General features: G+C 37.2%; 1 long non-coding RNA gene across 1 annotated transcript; it reads right to left on the bottom strand.

Moving 5' to 3' along the window:
* Positions 1–1,703: 1,703 nt before the first annotated feature.
* On the bottom strand, positions 1,704–3,271 carry LOC125470945. The gene is made up of 3 exons (XR_007253312.1): positions 2,394–3,271; positions 2,178–2,237; positions 1,704–1,941 (listed from the first exon to the last, which is right to left on the bottom strand). It is a non-coding gene; the product is annotated as an uncharacterized LOC125470945 (long non-coding RNA).
* Between the last annotated feature and the right edge of the window lie 7,930 nt (positions 3,272–11,201).

Raw genomic sequence — 11,201 nt, 5'->3', positions numbered from 1 at the left:
ATCAAATTTGTTAACTACAAAGGCAGGTGTTGATCGCCGTTTGTTGCATAAGAGCTCAGATGATGGGCATCTCTGTAAGTGGTGGAACTGTAATGAGCTGCAGGTGAAAAATTCAAGCCAGATAAGAAAACCTACTGAAAAATAGGGTGAAAATATCCCAGTTCAATCGCCAATCCGACAGTTGATGCGGTAGTTAGGTCTGAACCAGAGTCGGTTCAGTGGCATGGAGTTGGGTTGGCTGAACCAGCTTAGAAATTGGTCTAGGAACCTAAGGTTTAGTAGGGCGCACGGTGGTGGTGCGCTGTCGCGGTAGGGCTTCTCTTGCTATCATGTTGAGCTGTGAAGATCATCGAAGTGAGGCCACATCTTGGTTTCTGTCATCCATTCTGTATTCGACGTAGGGTGTTCGGTTCGTCATGGTTTCAGAATTTTATACCATTAGATCCTTTCCCAAGGATTGATCTAGAAATTTTCTAAGAAAAAATCAATGACTAGGAGCGTACAGTAAATTCAACATTACAAAAAAATTCAAAGAATGAATGCTCGAGCATTTTTCGAGTATTTAAATTAGGCTCTCAATGAAAGCACCAATTCTTGGTAGCAAAAATGGACCGTCTTAGTCTTGATGAATTTGTACCTACAAAACAATAAATACCTTTGATTAAGGCCAAAGCCTCACGCACCCACGAGGTATGGGGTTTAGTCAATGGATCTTTGATGCTTAATTTAGTAACTTAAAAAAAAAGTGTTTAGGGCATAAGTGTGCATCAAAAGCTTACCAGAAAATGGTGTAGGTGGAGTATTTATAGGGAGGTGGCTGGCCATAGGGTTAGGGTTTTTTCCCTACACATGTTGGCCACCTATTGGTCAAGGTGTGTCATCCGAAGGTAGGAAAGAATTATCCCGAAGATATTAATTATGAGATAAATCTTAGGATTACTAGGTAAGTATCCTTGATTAATTGTGATGATGATTTCTTACTTGGTTGAGTTAATCTTGAATCAAGAATATATTAAAGATCAGATTTGGTGATTAATTCTATCATTAATGCCTTTGACTTTTCCATGCCATGAGCAAGGGAGCTTGATGTAGTGAAAGTCAACTGCTAAATCCTCTAGAGATGTTGAGCTGTGCGGGAATATTTGTTGGCCCTGCCCATTTAATGAGGGAAACCTTGTCTTGTTTAGGAAAAAGGCAACTTGTCGTGTTCTGAATTTTCGGGATTAATTTTCACTCCACAAATACCAAAAATACAAAAATAGGGACTAGACCAATAAAGGACCATGAATGGGAGAAGGTTAATGATTAAGGTGGTGGCGGGTTCGACCAAAGGGAAGATAGGGCATTGGTAGTGTTTAGGAAGAGACGGGTGACAGTGGACATGCGACGGTGTTTTTCCTTTTTACAAGGTCACTTTGTTCGGGGGTTTGGGAACACGAGAAACGGTGAACAATCCCAGTTTGATGACTGAAGATTTTAAAGGAATTATTGATGTATTCCGTACCACCATTGGTTTGAATAAATCTAATGGCGGAGTTAAATACATTACGCGCCATATTATAAAGTGATTAAAAGTGCCTGAAAACTTCAAATTTAGCACGCACAGGAAAAATCCAAATGCAACGGCTATAGTCATCCATAAATAATACATAATAACAAAAACTAGATAGAGAGAGTAGAAGACATCCAAACACCTAAATGAATTGAATAAAACGAAAAAGGAGCAATAATTTTATTGGAATTAAAAGGTTATATGTGCGACTTAAATGCACAAGGCTTACAAAATACCTTATTTAATTGAGACATAGAACCTAAAAACAATTTAGATAAAACTTTGGAAGACGGATGACCAAGACGAGAGTGCGATAAGGAGAACAAGGCAACATGGAAGGCTTACGTATGAGACGATGACATGGGATAGAGATGAACCTCACAATGACCCTGAAACAACGGAGAATCAATGTAAAAGTCATAAATTACTTGACCAAAAGGATGAATAGTAACAATGACGAAATTATCTTTAGTAAATTGAGAAGCAGAGAGAAAACTTTTCTTGAAAGAAGGAACATAAAAGAAATTATTTAATTTGAATTAACAAGAACCTAAGGTAAAAGGAAGAGAGCCAGTGTGAGTTATAGGAAGTGAAGCTTTGTTACCTACGAGAACAGAACTATTACCAGTAAAAGGAGATGGGTCTTGGAGTGCAGCTTCATTATTTCTCATGCGGTGAGTGGCTCCTGTATCAAAATACCAAATAGGATCATGAGAAACAGCAGATAGAAATGCACGATAGCCTACAAAAGGAGGAGCTAGGCGATGCTGACAAGTAAAGATATTGTGGCCAGGAGAGTTACAAAAATTACACCAAAAACTAGGACGAGCACCAAGAATACCTTGTTGATTATTAGGTTAAACCCTATTGGTTGGGCTACCAACCATTGCGAGGACCGTGACCACAATGTCCCCAGCCGCCGCGTAGGCGCTCGTTGTAGCCACCATGACCAGGATTCCTATTGCGAGGTTGCTGGGCCTAGAAGGTAGTAGGGTGCTGCGGGCCATTAGGCTGCAAAGGTTGGGCCACGGGCTGCAAGGGTTGTTGAGAAGGAGTAGCAGCACAAAAGATGACAGTAAGGAGAGCATGAGCTACTGTCTAGTCCTCATTTGGGCCTCAAAGGTCAGGAAACGGGAGCAAAGGTCAGGAAATTCTGGCAAGGGAGGAAAATTGAGAATAACAGTGATAAACATTGAACCCCAAGACCTTTAAGTACAGAGGTCACCAAATCATTACTAGAGACAGGTTGATTAATTGCAGCAAGAGAATCATTAATAAACTTAGCTTGTTGAAACGGGAGCCTTTGGAAAGTCCTAGAGGTTGACACCACAGACACTCCCAGATTACTTGAGTTGAGGTTTTACCAACAATGAGTGACAAAATAGGTCTGGAAATGGTGGAAGTCAAACAACTGACAACCAATCGATCCGTCTGAAGCAACGTAGCGAAAGCCGGATTCGGTTTAGCAGGCTCCTTGTCAAGAATAGGAAGGGTGCCATCCATGTAGCCAAATAAATGATGACCTAGAAGAAACGGCTTCATCTGACTAAGCCAAAATAGGTAATTAGTTTTGGTGAGTTTCAGAAAGTGGGCAACTTTAGAACTGGAGAGAAAGGTCTGGTAGTGGTGGAAGAGGATAAAGCTTGAGTGGCCATGGGAAGGAGGGATAGGAGAGGGTCACGACAAGGAAAAATTTGGGTAAGTCAAATATTAATTTTTAAACTTTAAACTATAGATATACCTACGATATATCCACGATATGTTAGAACTGATCATTTCGACAATTAATTTGCAAAATAATCAGCTACCTTATTTTTTTCTCTCTTTTTCTTTACATCAATAGTCAAGTAACGAAACAAATAAAAAGAAAAGAACATGCAACATAATTCTTGATAATTCTTGATAATTCTTATTACTAAACAGAAACCGCACCTAGCGGTAAAATCATTTCGTACAAGTTGTTCTTGTGAACTATTTTGGACAATTAGCAAGAATGCTCAGTTTTTTATATTTGGTTGCATAAATAATTAGTGTTTATTATGTCTTTATTGTATCATCGTTATGTTGTTGTTATCTTATCGTTAAGTCATCAATATATGATCAATATGTTGTCGTTACTAAAAAATAAGCATTTTGGAACCAAACTTAAAAGATTAATCATTCTTGCTAATTGCCCAACTATTTTTTGGTCAAGATTGCTCTCGTGAACTCAGAACCAATAAATTGGAGGCTTTTTAGCCAAAATGGTGTTTGAGGTTGGCATAACTGCTCACTTTGGTCCTTGATAATGAAATCAATATGAATGATCCATGAGTTTGTTCATTGTAAATTATTTGGTCATTCTGTGAAAAACTGCCAATATCCTCGTTAAGATGATGAGCTAGTTTGACAAAAATACCATTAAAAGTGATTACTTGGTCGTTCACGTAAGAATTTAACGATGATATTAACAGATTTTTCACCAAATGATCAAAATGATTTATGGTATCCAAACTCAGAAACTATTTTTGTCGATTTTCATTATCAAGGATCAAACTAAAAAGTTATGGCAATGCCATAAATTGGATTCACCATCTTAGCTCGATAACTTGGTTGATTAGTCGTGTCTAGAACTCCATTTTAATAGTTTAACAGCTTAGTTGGTACTTTGTCATACTATTTCAAGCACAAATGCAATGAGAGATCAGAAATGTTGCAACTTTCAAGTACATACTTTGAACAAGATAAGGTTCTCAAATTTTTATATTCCTGCTTCACCTCTTTTTGGAGATTGCATTTGTGACGTGTTAAATCGATTCACACTAGATTTGGTCGTCCACAGATAAGGGATGTCCATATGCCAACAATAATATTATAATCACATTGAATCAACGCTTTGGTTTAACCATTTTAACGAAAAACTGTTCGTTTTAACAAAAAAACTACATATTTACACTAAAAAGTCAATCTTCGTATTATTTATTTTATCTTTATCATTAAAATTCAAATGATTAAACATGTTACGATCTGTCACACATACGTACGAGACTAATTATCTAATCTTATCACTACTATTGCTTACATTATACATGTATGATTAAGCAGGTAACATTAGAACAACCCACATGTGTATGTTGTTGCGTGACTTTTGATAAACTTAAAAAAATGATTCCATAAAGTTTGAGAAAAGAAAACTAATCAAGTGAACATTGAAATAATGTTATGAATTTAACGATCATCATTTAAAGGTTTTTTTAGCCAAAATAGTTCTTGAGATTTGCATAACTTATCACTTTGGTCTCTGAGGTTTGAAATCAATAGAAGTGATTCCTGAGTTTATCCACCATCAATCATTTTGACCCTTAAAAAATTATGTTAAATAAGGAGCAAAATGACAAAAATACCTCAATTTAATGAACAATGGACCAAATGATTTGACAAAAATTGAGGGTATTGTTGTCATTTTAGCCTTATTTAATGAAGATTTTTCATGGAAGTACCAAAATGATTAATGGTGGACAACCTCAGAGACTACTTCCATTGATTTCAAATTTCATGTACCAAAGTGAAGAGTTATACAAATCTCAAATACTATTTTGGCTAAAAGGCCTCATTTAAATAAGTGAAATGCTTTTATACTATTTTTTTTAACAAATAATAATATTTACACTAAAGGGATAGGAAAGTATACTAAGTCTTGCAATGAGCTTGTTATAATAATATGGTTCACCTTCATCTTTGACGAGAATTGAATCTAACTAAGACCTTTCATTTACAAGTAAAAAAAAAACACCACTAAACTGGACTATTAAATGGCAAAAGTTTTTATACTCATTGAGTTTTTAGAAAATTAGTGGAAAGATGTATCACTATCACGTATCTTCCCAACCTACTTACTCTTATACCTAACAAGGCCTAGCCTTCTATCTATACAAGACTACTCATCTATACGAGGAGATAAGATAAGATGACCTAAAATCTGGAGATAATCTCAAAGATTGATTGATTGACAGGAACAAAAACATAAACAATTTTAATAAAGTTTTGGATTCAGACAGAGTTAATCTTTGTCGGAAGAGCATCATCTCCCGATTTACTTTGTAGGGATTCTAAAGATCTCTATCTTTTAATTGTTCATCATATATCGTATGGTTAGTTTACATCAAATATTATTTGTGTTTAATTTTAAATAAAAAATCAAATAATTTTTGACCGCATTATACATGATGAATAACTAAGATGTGGAGATTCCTAAGATCTCTACAAAATAGATCCGGATAGGATCCAATTCCATTGTCATCCTAAAATATCAAGAAAAAGCAAAACATGACATGTCCTCTAACAAACCTCCTCCTCATTTTCCTTTTCATGGTTAGTTATGTAGGGTTGGCATGACACTAAGAAACCATAATATTAAGTTGCAAATGATCAGTCTCTTTAGTATTACCCTTTGATTAGCTATTCGCTGGTGTACCGGACTGTCCAACAAGGGCGTCTAGATCGTCCAACGGGGGTGACACACCATCCAGGGATGTTGACTCGACATCCATTAAGTACGTCTATCCTTGCAGGCACGTTTGCAGCTGGTATATGATCTCAGCACTTTAGCTAGATCAGAGGAATGTGTCTGGAGCAACATTCTGAAATCTATAATTCATCGCACTTACTTATCATACATGTGCGGTACGGGGATCGAGATGAGACATAGTGGGTAACATTCATGCAAATTCACGCTGTTCTACAGGAACGTTAATGTTCTTATTTCCCCTAACGGCGGGAAGATTGTCTCATTAAAGTGACAACCCGCAAATGAGCGGTAAAGAGATTGCATGCAAGGGCTCTAAGAAAGTTAGTGTGAAGGAGAATCATGATCGACAAAAGATACACATCCTTCTTTGAGGACCCATGGTGGTACATTGCGGCGGCGCAACTTGGCACATGGAATGCTCACCCAAATGCGTAAATATGAAAAATCGTTAGGTTCGTACCCAGTAACCAAATGTAATGTCATATAGGTTGGGTGGCAATGGGCCTCAAGGCGGACCAATATAGTTGCGTACAAGATTGCATAGCCTTAGGCAAAAACCGAAAACTTGATACGTTTACCAAAATTCTGGCGATCATTTAAATTGCGCTTTATGATCGCTAAGCGAGACTATTTGAGGTGAACATGGGAATTTGATGTTCAAATTATAAACCCAAAACACATGCAATACTTTATCGAAAACCATCGATATAAACTCTCCGGCATTATCCAGTCTCCCAGACATTAAGGGATAAGTAGGGTGGTGAGCCCTTAATTGGCCATGAGGTTTAGCAGCAATGTGTGTGGACAAACATATGACCAGTTTGTCGATTCATCAACCAAAACCATAAGTATTTATGTGGTCCGCATTTTGGTTGGATTAGTCCACATATATTCCCTTGAATCCACTGTGAAAAGAGAGTCATGTCGTATCTTTGCGAAGAATGATATAGAAAATCAATTTCCTTAATGAGCATGCTTGGCAAAGTGTGCTTGTAGGCACAATATCCTTACTTCAAATAAGGAGATGCGTTGTAGCACCAACGTTCGACCTAAGTGTCCCAAAAGGTCGTGCCAAAGCAAGTAAACTGCTCAATCACCAGGCTCTAGGCCGGCCACATGTGGTGTATTCCTAGTTGGGAGACAACCCATTAGCCCAAATCAAAGCTTTAGGCTCATTTTTGGAGGTGGTGCAAAGATATTTCACTCTATTTTCTTCGATGATTTCATTTATGATCATTGTCATCTCGAATATCCTTAAAAACTCAACGTCAGGGAGAATTTAAGGTCCCTTAAATGGTGATGCAGTACCATTCATACAACGAGGAGCGTGCCAATGCTCTTAATCAGGTTGGATGGATAAACCTAAAGTCATTGTTAGAGATGTGATTTAGATGTAAAGTTAGTGTGTGTAGTACACATTCATCCAGACAACTAACTTTCCCACATTCCAACCTAATCACGTGTTTAATTAAATTGGTCACGTGTAGTAAGAAACATGATTCAATTAACTCATATTCGAGGACAATATCAATAAGATTATCCATAAGTAAAACATACACCAAACTTGAATCCAAGAACATGGAAAAATGTTCACAAAGTAACTGGTTTACTAAGGGATTCGGCCAACAAGGCTATCCATGTCAAAACTCGGCTCTTCCAATGGTGTTTGGTGGAGCAAAAATTAGTCTTACATATTGACTACTAGAATGGTACTCCTTAACAACATTGGTAGGGGCACGAATAGGTGCATAACCAATGATCTATTCCATCAAGACGGAAGAAGATTCTGCAGGGTTAAGGTTCGGGAATATTATCCCTTATTCTTGAAGTTTTAGGTTTTAGGTGCCAAGGATCACGCTTCGGGCATGATGCCACACCTTAGCATGCCCTGATGCTACCATATGTTTGTGGTAGTAATCAGATCCGAGAATGTGGTAAACTTCCGCTTTCTACACTGCTGCTTCAGGGGCAAGTTAGAAAATGGAAGGACGAGAAAAATATTCTCCAGTCAAAATTTGATCGGATTTATAAACTTCAGAATTGTACTCATTCATGGACGTAATCATGGTATGTTTCGGGCAATATGTCGCATAATCACGCGGTCTGTAGGAGCGAGCCAAAGAGCCATGGAATCCTCATTCAGGAGGTATTTCCATTGATAATGCTTTGGGCATAAGTCTTTGAATGAAGATCATGGTAGAGGCTTATTCAGCTATTCTTTGCCATTATTGGCTTCAATGGTTTCTCAGCTTCTTGATAGTCAAGTGAAGATTCACGTCTTGTACCCCACATAAAGTGGTTTCTATTAGAAACATCCAAATCAGGAAAATCAAACTTGTTACAGTTCGACAATCCACTAAATTGAAGGGAACAAGATTGTGATTGGTGTTATGGGAAGAAATCATCCATAAGCATCAAAGTTAGAACATTCAAGTTCTAAGACATGGTTTTCATAAAAAAAACGTTGGGTTTTCATGGGTGTATTGTTTTATGAAAACTTCAGGTTTCAAAGGCACTAAATTTGAAACTATAGGTTCAATTTAGTTTTATGAACAATTAGTTCATAATGAGAGGTTCATGTAAGAAACACAGAATGCAATATGTTGATTTAAGTATAGTGGATTTGAGTTTCTTCAGGGACTCGAGCGTGAGAACTTCGTTACTACGAAAGTATGTGCTTGTCCAAAATATAAAAATAAATTACTGAATCGTTAATGACCAAAAGTGATCTTCATGTCAATAATTTTGGATTCATTATCAGATTAATGGAATGCAGGTCACTTTTAATTAATTCAATAGATCAGGACCATTCGGGGTCGATTGTAGAAGCTAAATAATATTAAAATAATATTATCGGGTCGAAAAAATATTGCTCCAAAAATAATTGGGCTTGGATTGGGTGCCTTGAGTAAAAGGCAGGGCCTAAAAAGGGCCTCGAGAGTGAGCTGTAGGTCACAGCCGAGAGACAGGAAGCCCAGCAGCTAATGCTGCTAGCTTTGGACCAAGAATAGGCACGGGAGCAAGCTCAAAGGCTTGCGGGTTGCGAGGGAAACCTTAGCTGCAGCTGGGTTTCAAGTTTTGGGCCGCAAAAACTAAGCCCAGCTTTATAGGCTGACTTATAGAGACACAGGTCGTGGCAGAGGCTAAGCCCAACAGCCAAGGCTGCTGGCGTGGGCCGAGACTTAAGGACCAGCCCAATATGTGCTGGTGTGGGTCAGGGCTATAGGCCCATGGTCAAAAACCAATCCAGGCACACAGCTTGGTTTTCCACAGAGGTAGCGAAGCCCAGGAGCTTCAGCACAGGTCTAAGATGTCGAACGACGTCGTCTCAAGGGGGGTCTCCACACGGCTAGGCTTCAGGCCAGCACCGTGGTCCTTATGGTGGTACCACGACAGTGGTGCCGCAAAATCCCAAGTTCCTGTCTTTATTTTTCGAAATTGTTAGGGTTCTACAAACCCTAATATGCTTCTAATTTATTTCGATTCTTTGACTCACAAATTCCACATAGCATATATGAGTAATGCATGAAACATATATATATATATATATATATATATATTGACAAATATATGAACATATACAATATATATGTATATGTATATATATATCGGAATGAAAATATAAACATAGGGGCTTCATGCATCATGGGGAATGTTTTCATGCTTCAAGGTCGTTTCAAATATCTTACTTTATTTTAAGTGCACCTGATTGGCAAAAAACAACAAAAACCTTTGAATTTGTAGAAGATCCTTCTCGGAAAGCCGGAATTGCATCCCCAATACGTTGTATCATGTTCAACATAGAAAAATTAAATTGAATCAATAGCATGTAGATCAATTCAATAAAATAATTAAATTAATCATGAAAAGAATGATTAAAATGCAATACTCCCCTGATTGAAGATCAAACTCTCTTTAGAGCAGCGTCAAGAGCGTGCTGATAACGTGTTGTAGGCATAATTTACTGAACAATTATGAAGGCTATAGAGAGAGAGAAAGGTACGGCAATAGAGAATAAGAAGAGAGAGATGTGTAATTGTGGGTGTCTTTGATTCAACCCATTGTGCCTTTATTTATAATAGTAGAAAGGGTAAAACTTTTCCCTTTAGGATTACAACATTTAATAGGTAATCTAATCCGAATAGGAATATATAATATTTTTCCAAATTCCTAGGATTTATACAATCACATTTCTATTCTAAATATGACTGCAACAGTTATTTATTTATTTATTTGTTTGAAAAACAAGGCTAAAAGTAAGAGTCCAAACAAACCTACTCGATAATAAATTTAGATCAAGACATCCCAAATCAAAGACTATAAGTCGCTAAACTGTCTACCACAAAATTCTTTTCTCTATAGACATGTCGAAGTTTGCATTGCCAAAGTCTTGAAAGCAATTCTCAACAATCCAAAACAAAGGGACATAAATGATGATTATTGCCAACAGCTGTAACACCAAATGAACTGTAACTACAAAGTCTCACATGTGCCCAAGTAAGCCCAAGTAAAGACCCCATAGTTATCTCTTCTGTTTCTTCCTTATTTCTGACTTTCTTGATTCATAACTTCCTCTATTCTAAACAAGTAAACTTTCATTCTTACTTTTAAACCTTATTGGGTGGTTGCGTCAACTTTGTACTCGATACGAGTTCGGATCATTAGGGAAAAAGAACATAAAGTAAGCCTTCTGTATCATGGTTTTCCCCTATCCTTTGAATCTAATCCTGATGCTTTGATATTCATAGATAAGACCTTGCAGGAGTCAAGGCCATATGGGTTTACTCTAGAACATACAAGTTTTCCTTTCTAAAAATAAATCAATAAGAGACCAAATTATCGAAATCTTACATGAGAATCTGATATGCGTTCCAAATTCTGATAACATATATTGCAAGAAGTATGAGCTTGAATTCACCCTATGCCAAATTCGTTTTGCTTTTGGATTCCAATTACTACAATTTTTCCATTTTCGGAGCGTAAGCAAAAACAGAATGAATTGGGATTGAAGAAACCTAACTATCGTATAGAGAACCTAATAGCATCATCGTTTAGAGTTCCAATGGCTGCACTATGCCCGGTTTTACCTCTTTTTCTTTATTAGTTTCCGAGTTTGCCACCCCAAATAATTGCTTTTAAGGG

This window comes from the organism of the source record quoted next, unplaced genomic scaffold (genome assembly GCF_019419815.1).
Source record: "Pyrus x bretschneideri cultivar Hongxiangsu unplaced genomic scaffold, Pyrus_bretschneideri_v1 Contig103, whole genome shotgun sequence".
In the NCBI taxonomy this organism is placed as follows: Eukaryota; Viridiplantae; Streptophyta; class Magnoliopsida; order Rosales; family Rosaceae; genus Pyrus; species Pyrus x bretschneideri.
This window is presented reverse-complemented; position numbering and strand designations above follow the sequence as displayed.